This window comes from Arachis ipaensis, chromosome B4 (genome assembly GCF_059453495.1).
Source record: "Arachis ipaensis isolate K30076 ecotype BB chromosome B4, ASM5945349v1, whole genome shotgun sequence".
Lineage (NCBI taxonomy): Eukaryota > Viridiplantae > Streptophyta > Magnoliopsida > Fabales > Fabaceae > Arachis > Arachis ipaensis.
The window spans coordinates 72,359,397-72,378,206 of NC_142439.1; the positions used below are offsets into that span (position 1 = coordinate 72,359,397).

General features: G+C 38.9%; 2 non-coding genes across 2 annotated transcripts; both read right to left on the reverse strand.

Moving 5' to 3' along the window:
- Nucleotides 1–10,670: 10,670 nt before the first annotated feature.
- LOC148567896 (small nucleolar RNA R71) lies at nt 10,671–10,774 on the reverse strand. Its single transcript, XR_015882791.1, has one exon. It is a non-coding gene; the product is annotated as a small nucleolar RNA R71 (small nucleolar RNA).
- A 7,458-nt stretch (nt 10,775–18,232) lies between these two features.
- Nucleotides 18,233–18,336, reverse strand: LOC148567897 (small nucleolar RNA R71). The gene has a single exon (XR_015881856.1). It is a non-coding gene; the product is annotated as a small nucleolar RNA R71 (small nucleolar RNA).
- Between the last annotated feature and the right edge of the window lie 474 nt (nt 18,337–18,810).

An 18,810-nucleotide genomic window follows, 5' to 3' on the forward strand; every position in this document is an offset into this window, starting at 1 on the left:
AATTTTCGAAAATTTATGAGTGAATAAGGAAAAGATATTTTTTTATTTTTGAATTTTAATGATGAGAGAGAAAAACATCAAAAAGACTCAAAACATGAAAATTATGAATCAAAACACACAATGCATGCAAGAACACTTTGAATGTCAAGATGAACACCAAGAACTTATTTTTGAAAATTTTTAAGAAAAGAAAAACATGCAAGACACCAAACTTAAAAATTTTTAATGTTGAGACACTAACAAATTGAAAATGCATATGGAAAACAAGAAAAGACATAAAACTTAAAAATGCAAAGATCAAACAAAGGAGGTCATCAAGAACAACTTGAAGATCATGAAGAACATATGATGAATTATCGAAAATTAAAGGAAATTGTAAAAGCATGCAATTGACACCAAACTTAAGAATTGACACTATACTCAAACAAGAAACACAAAATTATTTTTGGTTTTTATGATTTTATTAAATATTTTTTTTTTTGGATTTTTCAAAAATTATTTGGAAAAATAAGGATTTCAAAATTTTTAATAAGAATTCCAGGAATCATGCAAAGTTAGTCTAAAGCTTCGGTCCAGGAATTAGAAATGGCTTACTAGCCAGCAAAGCTTTCAGTGAAAGCTCTGGTCCAAAACACTAGACATGGCCAATGGCCAGCCAAGCTTTAATATACAAATTAGGCATACAACAGATGAATTGATGAGAAACAAAAAGCTCTTACGATGATGAGTTAAAACCTCGGTCCAGAAGATTAGACATGGCTTCACAGCCAGCCAGATTTCAACAGATCATCATGAAACTCCAGAATTCATTCTTAAAAATTCTGAAGCCATAGAATAATTTATTTTTATAAATTTTTTGAAAATTTTTCGAAAATAAAAAGAATAAAAAAAAACTTAAAATTAAAAAAAAATTACCTAATCTGAGCAACAAGATGAACTGTCAGTTGTCCAAACTCGAACAATCCCGGGCAACGGCGCCAAAAACTTGGTGTTGTTGCCGGACCAAAATCTTGGCACTGTTGTTTCCGGAAACAAATGTGAAATTGGTGTTCGTTCCCTCCCCGGTAACGGCACCAAAAACTTGGTGCACGAAATCGTGATTGTTCGTTCCCCATCAACGGTGCCAAAAACTCAGCACGCACGTTTGCAATCTTAAATTCTTTTTCACAATTTCGATACAACTAACCCGCAAGTGTACTGGGTCGTCCAAGTAATAAACCCTACGTGAGTAAGGGTCGATTCCACGGAGATTGTTGGCTTGAAGCAAGCTATGGTCACCTTGTAAATCTCAGTCAGGCGGATTCAAATGGTTATAGAGTTTTAATAATTAAAAGATAAATAAAACGTAAAATTTCAGATAAGCGTAAGGAGATGCGTTGTTCCTTCTAAATCTCTGCTTTCCTACTGCCTTCATCCAATCCTTCATACTCCTTTCTATGGCAAGCTGTATGTTGGGTGTCACCATTGTCAATGGCTACTTCCCATCCTCTCAGTGAAAATGGTCCTCTACGGTTTCTCGTATGGCTAATCAGCTGTTGGTTCTCGATCATGTAGGAATAGGATTTACTATCCTTTTGCGTCTGTCACTACGCCCTACAATCGCGAGTTTGAAGCTCGTCACAGTCATCCCATCCCAAATCCTACTCGAAATACCACAGACAAGGTTTAGACTTTTCGGATCTCAAGAATGCTGCCAATTGATTCTAGCTTATACCACGAAGACTCTGATCTCACGGAATGGAAGGCTCTGTTGTTAGGAGAGGCAACCATGCATCGTGGACCAGGAATCCAAGAGATACACACTCTAGCTTATTTTCATGTAGAACGGAAGTGGTTGTCAATCACGCGTTCATAAGTGAGAATGGTGATGAGTGTCACATAATCATCACATTCATCATGTTCTTGTGTGTGAATGAATATCTTAGAATAAGAATAAGCATGAATTGAATAGAAGAACAATAGTACTTTGCATTAATGCTCGAGGAACAGTAGAGCTCCGCACCTTAATCTATGGTGTGTAGAAACTCCACCGTTGAAAATACATAAGAACAAGGTCTAGGAATGACCGAATAGCCACCCTCCCCAAATGGCATATGAATTTGAAATTAGGAAAAAAGACTCCTAGTACAATAGTAAAAAGTTCTATTTATACTAAACTAGTTACTAGGGTTACAAAATTAAGTAATTGATGCAGAAATCCACTTCCGAGCCCACCTGGTATGTGCTTGGGCTGGGTATTGAAGCTTTCACGTGTAGAGGTCTTCCCTGGAGTTAAATGCCAGTTTGTAACTTGTTTCTGGCGTTTGACTCTGCTTTGCAACTTGTTTCTGGCGTTTAACGCCAGAATAGGGCAAAAATCTGGCGTTAAACGCCAGTTTGCATCATCTAAACTCGGTCAAAGTATGAACTATTATATATTGTTGGAAAGCCCTAGATGTCTACTTTCCAACGCAGTTGAGAGTGCGCCAATTGGGTTTTTGTTGCTCCAGAAAATCCACGTCGAGTGCAGGGAGGTCAGAATCCAACAGCATCTGCAGTCCTTCTTCAGCCCTTGATCAACCTCTTCATATTCTTCAATTTCGATATACACCAATTCAACTTTTTCCCCTTGGTAGCTTTCTTCCGATTCGCTCTCTTTCTCATTGCTCACCAAGGGTATGGGAGGTTGTGCACATTCTTCTATAATTTCAACTTCATGTCCAATGGGAGAGGATTCCATTATAGAGAGAAATTCATCCATGATTGAATCCATCTCTTGATAAGCCTCTTCCAAGTCTCCAATGATGATATGCCTTGGAGGTTGCGCACCCTCCTTAACATTAATATCAAGCTTCTTGGAAGAGTGCTCTATGATGCTACATTCCCATGGACTTTCAACATCTCCTAGATCTTCAACCACTTCTTCCTTTTCTTCAATGATCATAGGCTCCTCCAATTGTTCTAACACAAAGTGGCATCCCTCATTTTCCACCGGAATTTTCAATCTCTCCTTCATGCTATGCTCTTCAATTGATTCTTCACATGTAGCTATGGAAGCACCTTGTGTTCAAGCATTGGTAGGCTAAAGTATGCACTACCTTGGTCAAGTTAGTCACAAACTCTAGGGTGTTCCTTTGCATATCCACTTTTCCTTGATGTAGCAAGGTGAGAGAGTCATCTATTGGGGCTTGGGGTGGATAAGAGGGTTCATTATTTTGGAGAGAGGGTTCATAGTAGGAAGGTGGTTCTTCTTGGTAAGGGTATGGAAGTGGTGTACATTGAGGTGGTTCTTCATAGTAGTCATGATAGAGTTGTGGTGGTTCTAAAGGTTCTTGCTCATAATGGTCATAAGAATATGGTATGGGTGATTGGTCATGTGATGGATGTGGATCATAGGAAGGTGTTTGGCAGTGAGAGGCTTGTGAGAATGGTTGAGGTTCATGTTGAGGATAAGAGTTATAGGCATATGATGGTGGTAGTTGATTTTCACATAAAGTTTCACCATAGCTATTGAATTGACATGCATTAGGATGGAAATTATACCTATACGCATCCGGAGGTTGTTACCAATAGGAGTGATCAATTCCTTGAGGCTCCTACCATCTTTGTTGGTTCCATCCATAATGAGTGTCATCATTGAAGTTCACATTTCCTACAACATAATTAGAACCAAACTTATAGCCAAAGTGAGAATTCATAATAGCAAGAGAAAATAAAAGCAAAAATCAAATAAGAAGCAAGAAAATTAAATCCTAAAACTAGCAAGAACTAACAAAAGCAAACATACAAACATATCAAGTCATCTAATAGAATCAAGGTGAATTAAATTTAGCTATTTTGAGTCGTAAAAGCAGGTTTTCACTCTTAAGCACAATTAAAGGAGAAGTTATAAAACCATGCTATTTCATTGAATAAATGTGAGGAAAGGTTATCAAAATGCTCTAAATTCAACACAAGATAAACCCTACAAATGGGGTTTATCAGTACGCGTCAGGTATGCGCACGCGTTGCTGTGAAAATCTCCAGATCATGCGCACGCGTGAGCCATGCGTGCCCGTCGATGCTCGCTGGTTGTCTCCTTTATTTCTTGTGCTCCTTCCTTTTTTGCAAGCTTCCTCTCCATCCTCTAAGCCATTCCTGCCCTATAAAGCCTCAAAACACTGAACACACAGATCACGGTATCGAATGGCATAAAGAAGGATTTAAAATACACAAATTAAAGGCTTAGGAAGCAAGTTTTCAATTATGGAACAAAACTAGGAAGGAATTGTAAAATCATGCAAATTATATGAATAAGTGGCAAAGACTTGATGAAACCACTCAATTGAACACAAGATAAATCATAAAATAGTGGTTTATCAACATCCCCACACTTAAACATTAGCATGTCCTCAGGCTTAGCTCAAGGAGATCAAAAGACTAAATAAGGGAAAGTAAGACTCATGAAATGCAACCTATGTATGAATGCAACTATATGCTAAAATGATTCTGCCTACTTGGTTAAAAGTAAATAAGTTCTTCAAGACAAACATAAATCAGATATCACTAATTAAAATCATACAGTAAAGACAAGTAAACTTGTAAGAAGACAGCTCATGAAAGCAGGAAACATAGAATCAAGCATTGAACCCTCATTGATAGTGTATGTGCACTCTAATCACTCAAGTGTATAGGGTAATCACTCTACTCTTCTCTAGTCATGCTTTCTAAACTGTGTTCTTCACCTAACCAATCAACAAGTATTTAATGTACTAATGCAAACATCATGAGGTCTTTTCAAGGTTGTAATGGGGCTAAGGTAAAGGTGAGGGTATATATATGGCTAAGTGAGCTATAAATTGAATCCTTGATTAACCTAAGCTCTTACCTATACATACACTCTCTATACTTTTAAAATCATGCCTAGCTACCCAAAGTTCCCACTTTTGCATATTTGACATACTCGTGCATCAACTTTTCTTTTAATTTTCAGCACATATGCATTGATCTTTTTCTTTAACTTAACATTGGGGTAATTTTGTCCCCTTATTTATTTATTTAATTATTGAATATTTTTAGATTTTGTTTTTTAAAAGTAAAAGTGAACATAACTTATCAATGCACATGGATTTTTAATTTTTCTGGTCTCACATGAGTAGGTACCCAAATTCCTAATATTTTATCAAAGTAAAAACATAACATATTCCCTTATTAACCCATGTTCCCACAGTTTTCCCACACTTAATTGACACACAATTTCTATCTTAAGCTAACCAAAGATTCAATTGGGGTGTTTAATTGTTTTTCTGCTTAAGGCTAGTGATGTAGTAAAATATAGAACAAATAGGGATTAAAAGGCTCAAAGTGGCTAACAAAGGTAAATGGAAGGGTAGGCTATTTGGGATAAGTGAGCAAAAATAATTAATGGCCTCAATCATATGCATGCATATAAATACATTAAATATTGGACATATAGGATGGAACAAAATAAAAATTACAATCATAGAGAAGAAAACACACAAGAATAAAATATTATGGTTAAATAGTGTAACCATGTAATTAAGCTCAAATCTCACAGGTTGTGTGTTCTTAGCTATCATTCATGTTCCAATTTACAGTCTTCAAACAAGTTTAACACAAAAGTTTTAATTTAAATTATAGAAATTTTCAAAATAGAGTCTTGAAAAGAAACTTATTATTTTTCAACCAAATAGAACATGCATGCAAACACCTATTACTTTGAAATTTTTCCTATCCTAACAAAAGAAAAAAATGACCTATTGGTGTTAAGAAAGAGTAGTTACTTCCGGAAGTCAGGTACTAACCGACCTCCCTACAGTTAAAGCTTGGCACCATCCTCGATGCCATCAGTCAGGAACAAAGGGGGGCTGGTAACAGCATCTCCACAGTCGGGGTTGTCATGGCTCCCAGTGCTGGTAGGTGAAGTGGAGTCTGGAGGTACGTTGTCACGATTCAGGTGGGTGGTTGCCAACAATCAGCTCCTTGAGGTATGTAAATCGATGCTTGTTACGGCGCTCTCTTTTCTTTGCCTGCTGGTCAAGTCGGTCCAACCTCTCAAATATCTAAAGAAGCAGTTGATTTATTGAAGGCGCTTGTGATGTGGAAGGGGAAGGAATATCTCCGGTCGGTTCTGCAGGCCGGCTAGTAGTGGCTGCTGGGGGTCTGATGTATTTCCCGTTAGGGACGTACTGATCATCCCGTGGAAGTATGGCCTTGGTGTCCTGGTGTACGAAATCGTGATTGTTCGTTCCCCATTAACAGCGCCAAAAACTCAGCACGCACGTTTGCAATCTTAAATTCTTTTTCACAATTTTGATACAACTAACCAGCAAGTGCACTGGGTCATCCAAGTAATAAACCTTACGTGAATAAGGGTCGATCCCACGGAGATTGTCGGCTTGAAGCAAGCTATGGTCACCTTGTAAATCTCAGTCAGGCGGATTCAAATGGTTATAGAGTTTTAATAATTAAAAGATAAATAAAACATATAATTTGAGATAAGCATATGGAGATGCGTTGTTCCTTCTGAATCTCTGCTTTCCTACTGCCTTCATCCAATCCTTCATACTCCTTTCTATGGCAAGCTGTATGTTGGGTGTCACCGTTGTCAATGGCTACTTCCCGTCCTCTCAGTGAAAATGGTCCTCTACGTTGTCCCGCATGGCTAATCAGCTGTTGGTTCTCGATCATGTAGGAATAGGATTTACTATCCTTTTGCGTCTGTCACTACGCCCTACAGTCGCGAGTTTGAAGCTCGTTACAGTCATCCCATCTCAGATCCTACTCGGAATACCACAGACAAGGTTTAGACTTTTCGGATCTCAAGAATGCTGCCAATTGATTCTAGCTTATACCACGAAGACTCTGATCTTACAGAATGGAAGGCTCTGTTGTCAGGCGAGGCAACCATGCGTTGTGGACCAGGAATCCAAGAGATACACACTCTAGCTTATTTTCATGTAGAACGGAAGTGGTTGTCAATCACGCGTTCATAAGTGAGAATGGTGATGAGTGTCACATAATCATCACATTCATCATGTTCTTGTATCCGAATGAATATCTTAGAATAAGAATAAGCATGAATTGAATAGAAGAACAAATAGTACTTTGCATTAATACTCGAGGAACAGCAGAGCTCCACACCTTAATCTATGGTGTGTAGAAACTCCACCGTTGAAAATACATAAGAATAAGGTCTAGGCATGACCGAATGCCAGCCTCCCTAAATGGCATATGAATTCAAAAATAGGAAAAAAGACTCCTAGTACAATAGTAAAAAGTTCTATTTATACTAAACTAGTTACTAGGGTTACAGAATTAAGTAATTGATGCAGAAATCCACATCCGGGCCCACATAGTGTGTGCTTGGGCTGAAAATTGAAGCTTTCACATGTAGAGGTCTTCCTTGGAGTTAAACGCTAGTTTGTAACTTGTTTCTGGCGTTTGACTCTGCTTTGTAACTTGTTTCTGGCGTTTAATGCCAGAATAGGGCAGAAAGCTGGCGTTAAACGCCAGTTTGCGTCGTCTAAACTCGGGCAAAGTATGAACTCAGTTGAGAGCACGCCAATTGGGTTCTGATGCCAAGGCATCATAGGCTAGTTTCACTAGCATTTTTCTGTTAGTTTTAGTTGTTTTATGCATTTTCTTGAGCTTAAAGTAACCAAAAATGGTTAAATGAAGAACAAAGTAATGAACCATCCAAACAATATGATTTCGATGCAAATTCCATGAGTTTTAGTTATATTACTTAAATGCTATGAATGAAAGATTTCTCATGAAATTTTGCAAGACTTTGATGCAATTGTTTGGATGATTTCAGGGAAGAAGAGGCTAAGCAAGGAAGCAACAAAATCAATAAAGGAAGCTTGAATATCACATGTGGAGTTTAAGTTCCAGTTTAAGCCTAAACTGGAGCTTAAACGCCAAAATCATGAAGGATAAGAAATGCTGGGATTGAAGTTTAACCTCCAGTTTGACCTCAAACTGGAGGTTAAACGCCAGAATGAAAAGCCTCACTTAAGGAGCATTCCACGTTTAACCTCCAGTTTGACCTCAAACTGGAGGTTAAACGCCAGAATGAGTATGCCACCCAGGGAGGAGTTCCACGTTTAACCTCCAGTTTGACCTCAAACTGGAGGTTAAACGCCAGAACCAGGAAGAGTACCAGGGGCCATTCCACGTTTAAGCTCCAGTTTGACTCAAACTGGAGCTTAAACGTGTTCGATAGTTTTTTCACTCCAGGGTTGCTCTCTCCATCTCCACGTTTAACCTCCAGTTTGACCCCAAACTGGAGGTTAAACGTGTTCGACACCTCCAGGGCTGCCCTTCCTATCTCCACGTTTAAGCTTCAGTTTAACCTTAAACTGAAGCTTAAACGTGTTCGACTACATGACTCTCCAGGGCTACCTTCTTCCATTTCCACGTTTAAGCTTCAGTTTAACCTTAACTGAAGCTTAAACGTGCTTCTACAAATGGCATCACTGGAAGTGTCTGGCGTTTAAGTTGCAGTTTAAGCTTAAACTACAACTTAAACGCCACTCTTGAAAAAAGGTTTCTGGGCCAAAAATATTGTGATTTAAGTTAGTCTTTGAGCACAATTATTAACTTAAACTTACTTTGGTATGAAACCCAATTGAATATCATGGTTTATGGGATTGGGCCTGAGGGATTGATGAGTTTGAAATCTCATTTATTGAGTCATGTGCCATTATTTGATTATCACTAAGTTGGCTCAATAAATGTTACAGGATTTGGATCAACAACCTCATCAAGATTATGGATCATAAACCCAAGACAAAAGGAAAGCAAGGAGAGGCCTCAAAGCCCAAGAAGCACAACTGAAGCTCAATATAGAAAGTGTATAAATAGGATAGAAGTTAAGTTAGAAGGGACTTTGACATTCATTTTTAGCTAGTTTCTTTTTCTTTGTAATTGAATTCAGAGCTATGATTCACTAAACCCCCTTTCATTGGGTTAGGGAGCTCTATTGTAATTCAATGAATCAATAATAGTTTATCTTCTTCTTCAATCTTTTCTCTTGAATTTTGTTAGAAAGCTTCTCGATTTAATTCCATTGAGTAGTTGTCTTGGGAAAGAGACTACTCATACTTGGAATCCTTCGGAGCCTTGGGAAAGGAATGGAGGATTCATGCTAGAGAAGCTTTCTCACAGTGGATTGGATTGGGGTTTGGATGGATATTGTGACATGTAATCCTACCAAATTGTGGTTCATGAAATTGTGTGGTATAATCAGTGATCAAGCATCATCTCTTCTTATGAACATTTAAACCAAGGGATTGGGAATTTGTTTGTTTTTAGAGAGCATTGGTGAGCCAAGGAATTGGGATCCAATCATATAAGATTGCCAAGCAAAATTCAATGAATGCATTGGTTGAGGAAGAGATTTACATGTTTTGATTCGGAGATTTCAATATCTCCTAAACCCAATGAATTCCCCATTTCTGATTTCCACTTTCTCTTTACATTCTGCAATTCAATTCTTGCAATCATCCCCATTCCCTTTTAATTTCAGCAATTTACATTTTGCTCTTTAATTCATGCAATTTAAGATTCAGCCATTTAATTTTCTTGTCATTTACTTTTCCCGCCAATTTTACATTCCGCAATTCTCATCTCAAATCTTGATTCCGCTCAACTAGAACACACTTCTAATCCGAATTGCTCACTCAACCAATCCTTGTGGGATTCGACCTCACTCTATTGTGAGTTTTTACTTGACGACGATAACCGGTGCACTTGCCGGAAGGAATTTTGCCGATCGTGCAATTTCCTAAATCGTAGCATAACACGTTTATGCGCATCAAGTTTATGGCGCCGTTGCCGGGGATTGGTTTTCGATTGACAATTCTCAAATTGGAAGCTAACTAGATTGAGCAATTTTCTCTTGCTTTGTTAATTCTGTTCTAAATACTTGTTGAATTTTAATTTCTGCACTTGGTTACATGCTTTCCTTCTTTATGCCTTTAAATTCATGCAACTAACTCACTGACTCACTAACTGTTTGAATTAATTCCTCAATTGAGCTGACCATACTCTTCCATTAACCAAGAGTATTTTACCTGTTTGTGTTTGAGCTGTGTTCTTGTATGACAGGTAGGAGAGGAGAGACATCAACTCCTCCATATACCGAACCGGAAAGGACCCTTCATAGACTTAGAAGGGAAGCAAGAGGGAAGAGAGTAGTGGGAGAAGAGGAATCTGAAGGAGAATCTGAGGACAATTTTGAGGAAGCTCTAGATCTCAACATGGATAGAGAAGTTCACAACCATGAGAGAGCTGATGGAAACAATGCCATTCCTGAGAGGAGGGTTCTTAGTTCATACATAAACCCAACCTCTGGGAATTGTGGTAGTAGCATCCAGAAACCACCCATTCAGGCCAACAATTTTGAGCTCAAGCCACAGCTAATATCATTGGTGGAAAATCATTGTTCCTTTGGAGGAAGTGCTAATGAAGACCCAAACCAACATCTCACAAAATTCCTGAGAATTTGTGACACTGTGAAGTCCAATGGAGTCCAGGAAGATGCCTATAAACTGCTCTTGTTCCCATTTTCACTTAGGGACAAGGCAGCTAAGTGGCTGGAATCATTCCCAAGGGGGAGTCTAACCACATGGGATGAGGTGGAAGGCAAGTTTCTGGCACGTTTCTACCCTCCACAAAAGGCCAATAGGCTTCGATCTGAGGTCCAGACTTTTAGACAACAAGATGGTGAAACTCTCTACGAGGCATGGGAGAGATTCAAGGACTTGACAAGGAAATGCCCACCAAACATGTTCCATGATTGGGTGCAATTGCACATCTTCTATGATGGGCTCTCTTATGAATCAAGGAAGGCTGTAGACCATTCATCAGGAGGTTCATTGAACAAGAAAAAGACCGTGGAAGAAGCCATTGAAGTGATCGAGACAGTGGCTGAGAATGAGTACTACTATGCATCAGAAAGGCACAACACTAAGGGAGTCATGGAGCTGAACCATGTCGATACAATTCTAGCCCAAAACAAGGTGTTTGCCAAGCAACTAGCAGAGCTTACCAGGCAATTAGAAACAAAGCAAGTGGCTGCAATACACACACAAGATCAAGAGGAAGTAGGCATTGAAGGAGGTGATTGGGATGAGGTTAACTATGTGGGAAACCAACAAAGGCAATCATATGATCCACACTCCAACACTTACAACCCAGGCTGGAGAAACCACCCAAACTTTGGGTGGGGAAACCAACAAACCCAACCACAAAACCACAAACCTTACAACCACAACCAACAAAACAATTCCACATACCAAAACTCCAACCAAAGATCATACCAAGCCACACAAAACACTTACCCCCAATCATCATATCATGGCCAAAATAATCAACATACCCAACCTAATCCGAACCAACAATTTCAAGATCAATTAAACCGGATGGAAGGAATGATGGCAACCATGAGCCAAGACATAATTGAATTGAAGAGCTTCAGGGATGATGTGAGAACTACCTTAAGAAACCATGGTGAAAAACTCAAAAGGTTGGAATCTCAAGTAGGAGAGCTATCTCAACAGGCACCCAAATCAACTGCAGTGTTCCCTAGTGACACAGAAAAGAATCCTAAGGGGGAACAAAAGAGAGTAAGATGGGAAGAGTGCAAGGCCATCACCATATTGAAGGAAGTCTCAGAAGAAGAAGGAATCAGGTCCTCACAGCAGGAACCAGAAATCTTGAAAGAAGATGTGGAAGAAGTTAAGCAGGAAAGTGGAACTGAGCAAGCCAAGGATCTGCAAAAAGGCATGATGGAAGTATACCAACCAAAAGCACCATTTCCTGAGAGGTTAGGAGGAGGTGAAAAAAGGAAAACCTATTCAAGGTTTCTAGAGACATTTAATTCTCTGCATGTCAATATTCCCTTTCGTGAGATTCTTCATCAAATGCCCACACACATCAAGTATTTAAAGGAATTGTTAAGCAAGAAAAGAGTTTTGAAGGGAGGACAAACGGTAACAATGAACAAAGAATGCAGTGCTCTCATCAAGAAGGACACACTCTCTAAGAAAACGGACCCAGGAAGTTTTCATATCCCTTGCATCATAGGGGAAACAAAAATTGACAGAGGATTCTGTGATCTAGGAGCTAGCATAAATGTGATGCCTCTAACTCTTATGAAGAGGCTACAACTGAACGAGGTGAGATCCACTGATGTAATCATACAACTGGCTGACAAAACTCAGAAGCAAGCTGAAGGGGTAGTTGAAAATGTGCTGGTGAAAGTAGGAGATTATTATTTCCCCACAGACTTTGTCATTGTGGACATGGAGGAAAGCTATTTACACCCTATCATTCTGGGCAGACCATTTCTAGCCACTACTAGAGCGCTCATAGATGTAGAACAAGGAGAACTAATTCTGAGAATACATGATGAACAGCTCATTTTCAAAGTCTTCAAACCTGCATCTGAGCCTGAACCAGAATCTGAAAAGCCTAAAGATGATAGTAGCCATCCGTGTTTGGGGGAAAGTAATCCAGCAGCTGAGACTCTAAAACAGTCATTGGAAGGCAAACAAGAGTTGCAAGAGTTAGAGCCACAAGAATCAGTGGAAACAGATCAGAAGGATCCTCCTGACATAAAGGTCAATGAAGAAATCCTCAAGAGAAAGGGAAGAGTGATAGGGAGATTGCCAAGAGGATGGAGAAACAAGAAAATTCCCACTGAAGGTTTTTCTCCGGGAGATAAAGTGATCTCAAGTCATTATCTGCCAATCCCACCTGGCCTCCAGACCATTCCTTCCCAGCTCCCTCAAGTGTTCACAATCAAGAAAGTTCTTTCTATGGAACATTTAGAGGTCATGAATGAATCAAGAGGGGACGTTTTCATAGTGAGAGGAGAGGACGTCAAGCACTACAATCCACCCTAACAAGGGACAACCGTCAAGCTAGTGACGTTAAAGAAGCGCTTCATGGGAGGCAACCCATTTTTTTTAGTATCCTTAATCTTTAGTGCTTTGCTTTACATCTAATAAAGCATGGTTTCTTATGCATGAACTTGAATCCTCAGGACAACTATTGATTAAGTGCACTAAACCGTGCATGTAAATTACAATTGGTCTCTAAGTTTGGTGTGCCTGATGGCACTCCCAAATCTTACTCAAATTGAATTCCATCTTTCATTCAAGGTGCACAACCAAACATTAAGTTTGGTGTTCTTTTTGAACACAGTTTATGAAAAGCAAGAAGTTCCTCTGGATTTCAAAATTCATGACAAGTATACCATTCACATGTTTTAATGCTTTAGTTTCAATTACTTAGGGTAGTCACTTTGTTTAGAATCAAGGAGCCAAGGTGACTATGATTTATTAGAAATATGCACACTCATTAAGGACAACCAATATGGATTTCATGTCATCAGGAGACTTAACCAAAAACTAAGTTTGGTGTCCAAATAATAAGTGTGCATACATGTAGAAGTCACGGCTATAAGCTCATAAAGACAAGCATTGATTTACATGTGCAAATACTATTCATAATTCACATGGACCGAAAAATGATAGCAAATTTGTTTGTTTGTGCAGGTACAAAAGAAAAGACAAAAATGGAGGAAAAAGACAAAGGGAGGTACGTGCTTGGTCAAAAAGAAAATTCATAAATCTTTGAAACTAACACATGGGAAAAGGAAGTTCTGCAAGAAAAGAAAGCCACATATGCCAACACCAAGATGCCAATGTCTTGGCAATCAAGGAAGCCACTACTTTACAGAATGCAAGATACTCAGTCCAAGCTGACTACAACATCAGTTCGCAAATCAAGCTTAACTACATAGGGGAACATCTACACAAGATGGACCCAGCATTCCCAGCTTATGATGAGTATTTCAAAGGGAGGAAAGAAGGAGAAATAAACAAGGCAATGATCCTTGAAAAAGGAGTGGAAGAAACGATGAAAAAGGCTGGATTCTGGAAAAAGCTCATAAGAAAAGACAAAGGAAGCACAAGTGGTCAAAAAGAGGCAGGAAGCAAGAAGAAGCAGGATCCCAAGAATTAAGAAGAACCAAGCAATAAATAAGAGGTGGTCTCGTTCCTTAATAATCAAATGATAATTGGTGAATTGTCTTTATGAACGTGTTTTCATCATAAGTCATTTAAGTGTTAGGTGGAGTCTTTTTTTTTATGAGTCGTTTTTTTTAGTATGTGTGTTTGTTAATTGCTTTGAATAAAGTGAATGCTTAGATGTTTGGATATAACTTCACCTTCTTAAACAAGTGCCTGCCATGCTTGTTCTGTTTCCAAAAATAAAAGAAAAGCTTGAACAAAAGTAACTTGGCTAAATTAGTGACAAATCAAGTAGAATTAAGTGGTGGTATGCATGCTTGATTGTTTAGTCACATCACTAAAATTAGAGTGTAGAATTATCATTTTTTATGTAGAAGTAAAAATTGTCTATGGATCTTGATGAATAAATGTCTTTGGCCATGAAAAAGAAAGAAAAAGGAAAAGAAAAAGCCACGGAAAAAGGCAACCAAAAAGCAAAAAAATTGAGAAAATAAGCTAGGCACCAATGGTTTGAACTTCTGAGACAAATGCCTGTGGTGTTTATGTATTAAGGATATGCTTGGATGACTAGGTTCTGAGGAGTGTTTCAACACTTGGTAACTTGGGTTAACTAACCCGGGATTATCAACCAAAAGTCCATTATCAAGAGCAACCTCAATACAAAACATTTAGTCACACAAAGAGGTGCTGGGCACCAATGTCTCAAGAAGGAATGTGAACTAAAATGCCTAAAGTGGATATGTGTAGTGCACTGATAAGAAAAAGAAAAGGCCAAAGGCTTGTGCAACACATGACACTAAGCAAACAAGGAGCAAAAGAAGCTCTAAGAAAAAGAAAAGAAAAAAACAAAAGAAAAGTGCCAAAGACATAAGAATAACAGGAGGCCATAGCAATTTTTGATGGATGCAATGAAAAAGTGATAATCCTACCTGATAAGTATGAAAAAGTGATGCTGCAACTTTCTGCATAGAACCCTTCTGATGAACTTCAAATGCTTGCTAATATAGCCAATGTAATTACTTTCTGTTCATACTGTCTTCTCAAATAACTCAGGACTTGCTTAGGGACAAGCAAGTATTAAGTTTGGTGTTGTGATGCCAAGGCATCATAGGCTAGTTTCACTAGCATTTTTCTGTTAGTTTTAGTTGTTTTATGCATTTTCTTGAGCTTAAAGTAACCAAAAATGGTTAAATGAAGAACAAAGTAATGAACCATCCAAACAATATGATTTCGATGCAAATTCCATGAGTTTTAGTTATATTACTTAAATGCTATGAATGAAAGATTTCTCATGAAATTTTGCAAGACTTTGATGCAATTGTTTGGATGATTTCAGGGAAGAAGAGGCTAAGCAAGGAAGCAACAAAATCAATAAAGGAAGCTTGAATATCACATGTGGAGTTTAAGTTCCAGTTTAAGCCTAAACTGGAGCTTAAACGCCAAAATCATGAAGGATAAGAAATGCTGGGATTGAAGTTTAACCTCCAGTTTGACCTCAAACTGGAGGTTAAACGCCAGAATGAAAAGCCTCACTTAAGGAGCATTCCACGTTTAACCTCCAGTTTGACCTCAAACTGGAGGTTAAACGCCAGAATGAGTATGCCACCCAGGGAGGAGTTCCACGTTTAACCTCCAGTTTGACCTCAAACTGGAGGTTAAACGCCAGAACCAGGAAGAGTACCAGGGGCCATTCCACGTTTAAGCTCCAGTTTGACTCAAACTGGAGCTTAAACGTGTTCGATAGTTTTTTCACTCCAGGGTTGCTCTCTCCATCTCCACGTTTAACCTCCAGTTTGACCCCAAACTGGAGGTTAAACGTGTTCGACACCTCCAGGGCTGCCCTTCCTATCTCCACGTTTAAGCTTCAGTTTAACCTTAAACTGAAGCTTAAACGTGTTCGACTACATGACTCTCCAGGGCTACCTTCTTCCATTTCCACGTTTAAGCTTCAGTTTAACCTTAACTGAAGCTTAAACGTGCTTCTACAAATGGCATCACTGGAAGTGTCTGGCGTTTAAGTTGCAGTTTAAGCTTAAACTACAACTTAAACGCCACTCTTGAAAAAAGGTTTCTGGGCCAAAAATATTGTGATTTAAGTTAGTCTTTGAGCACAATTATTAACTTAAACTTACTTTGGTATGAAACCCAATTGAATATCATGGTTTATGGGATTGGGCCTGAGGGATTGATGAGTTTGAAATCTCATTTATTGAGTCATGTGCCATTATTTGATTATCACTAAGTTGGCTCAATAAATGTTACAGGATTTGGATCAACAACCTCATCAAGATTATGGATCATAAACCCAAGACAAAAGGAAAGCAAGGAGAGGCCTCAAAGCCCAAGAAGCACAACTGAAGCTCAATATAGAAAGTGTATAAATAGGATAGAAGTTAAGTTAGAAGGGACTTTGACATTCATTTTTAGCTAGTTTCTTTTTCTTTGTAATTGAATTCAGAGCTATGATTCACTAAACCCCCTTTCATTGGGTTAGGGAGCTCTATTGTAATTCAATGAATCAATAATAGTTTATCTTCTTCTTCAATCTTTTCTCTTGAATTTTGTTAGAAAGCTTCTCGATTTAATTCCATTGAGTAGTTGTCTTGGGAAAGAGACTACTCATACTTGGAATCCTTCGGAGCCTTGGGAAAGGAATGGAGGATTCATGCTAGAGAAGCTTTCTCACAGTGGATTGGATTGGGGTTTGGATGGATATTGTGACATGTAATCCTACCAAATTGTGGTTCATGAAATTGTGTGGTATAATCAGTGATCAAGCATCATCTCTTCTTATGAACATTTAAACCAAGGGATTGGGAATTTGTTTGTTTTTAGAGAGCATTGGTGAGCCAAGGAATTGGGATCCAATCATATAAGATTGCCAAGCAAAATTCAATGAATGCATTGGTTGAGGAAGAGATTTACATGTTTTGATTCGGAGATTTCAATATCTCCTAAACCCAATGAATTCCCCATTTCTGATTTCCACTTTCTCTTTACATTCTGCAATTCAATTCTTGCAATCATCCCCATTCCCTTTTAATTTCAGCAATTTACATTTTGCTCTTTAATTCATGCAATTTAAGATTCAGCCATTTAATTTTCTTGTCATTTACTTTTCCCGCCAATTTTACATTCCGCAATTCTCATCTCAAATCTTGATTCCGCTCAACTAGAACACACTTCTAATCCGAATTGCTCACTCAACCAATCCTTGTGGGATTCGACCTCACTCTATTGTGAGTTTTTACTTGACGACGATAACCGGTGCACTTGCCGGAAGGAATTTTGCCGATCGTGCAATTTCCTAAATCGTAGCATAACACGTTTATGCGCATCAAGTTTATGGCGCCGTTGCCGGGGATTGGTTTTCGATTGACAATTCTCAAATTGGAAGCTAACTAGATTGAGCAATTTTCTCTTGCTTTGTTAATTCTGTTCTAAATACTTGTTGAATTTTAATTTCTGCACTTGGTTACATGCTTTCCTTCTTTATGCCTTTAAATTCATGCAACTAACTCACTGACTCACTAACTGTTTGAATTAATTCCTCAATTGAGCTGACCATACTCTTCCATTAACCAAGAGTATTTTACCTGTTTGTGTTTGAGCTGTGTTCTTGTATGACAGGTAGGAGAGGAGAGACATCAACTCCTCCATATACCGAACCGGAAAGGACCCTTCATAGACTTAGAAGGGAAGCAAGAGGGAAGAGAGTAGTGGGAGAAGAGGAATCTGAAGGAGAATCTGAGGACAATTTTGAGGAAGCTCTAGATCTCAACATGGATAGAGAAGTTCACAACCATGAGAGAGCTGATGGAAACAATGCCATTCCTGAGAGGAGGGTTCTTAGTTCATACATAAACCCAACCTCTGGGAATTGTGGTAGTAGCATCCAGAAACCACCCATTCAGGCCAACAATTTTGAGCTCAAGCCACAGCTAATATCATTGGTGGAAAATCATTGTTCCTTTGGAGGAAGTGCTAATGAAGACCCAAACCAACATCTCACAAAATTCCTGAGAATTTGTGACACTGTGAAGTCCAATGGAGTCCAGGAAGATGCCTATAAACTGCTCTTGTTCCCATTTTCACTTAGGGACAAGGCAGCTAAGTGGCTGGAATCATTCCCAAGGGGGAGTCTAACCACATGGGATGAGGTGGAAGGCAAGTTTCTGGCACGTTTCTACCCTCCACAAAAGGCCAATAGGCTTCGATCTGAGGTCCAGACTTTTACACAACAAGATGGTGAAACTCTCTACGAGGCATGGGAGAGATTCAAGGACTTGACAAGGAAATGCCCACCAAACATGTTCCATGATTGGGTGCAATTGCACATCTTCTATGATGGGCTCTCTTATGAATCAAGGAAGGCTGTAGACCATTCATCAGGAGGTTCATTGAACAAGAAAAAGACCGTGGAAGAAGCCATTGAAGTGATCGAGACAGTGGCTGAGAATGAGTACTACTATGCATCAGAAAGGCACAACACTAAGGGAGTCATGGAGCTGAACCATGTCGATACAATTCTAGCCCAAAACAAGGTGTTTGCCAAGCAACTAGCAGAGCTTACCAGGCAATTAGAAACAAAGCAAGTGGCTGCAATACACACACAAGATCAAGAGGAAGTAGGCATTGAAGGAGGTGATTGGGATGAGGTTAACTATGTGGGAAACCAACAAAGGCAATCATATGATCCACACTCCAACACTTACAACCCAGGCTGGAGAAACCACCCAAACTTTGGGTGGGGAAACCAACAAACCCAACCACAAAACCACAAACC